The following is a 204-nucleotide window of genomic DNA, read 5'->3' on the forward strand; positions in this document are numbered from 1 at the left end:
GTTATCGGAACCCGTTCTTTGGGGCGGTCTCTGCCCCCTTCCTCCCCCCGTGGTTGCAGCCGGCCTCTCCAGCCATCAAGCTGAGACCAGCCGATCCAAAAAGGACTCCAAATGCAAGGCGGCAGCACAGTCTGCGGCAGTCCTTGTTGATTTAATCGGGGTGGCTCGCTCCTTTTAGCCATCCCCTTTGCCTGTCAAGATTCA

Source organism: Pygoscelis adeliae, unplaced genomic scaffold (genome assembly GCF_000699105.1).
Source record: "Pygoscelis adeliae isolate BGI_AS28 unplaced genomic scaffold, ASM69910v1 Scaffold422, whole genome shotgun sequence".
In the NCBI taxonomy this organism is placed as follows: domain Eukaryota; kingdom Metazoa; phylum Chordata; class Aves; order Sphenisciformes; family Spheniscidae; genus Pygoscelis; species Pygoscelis adeliae.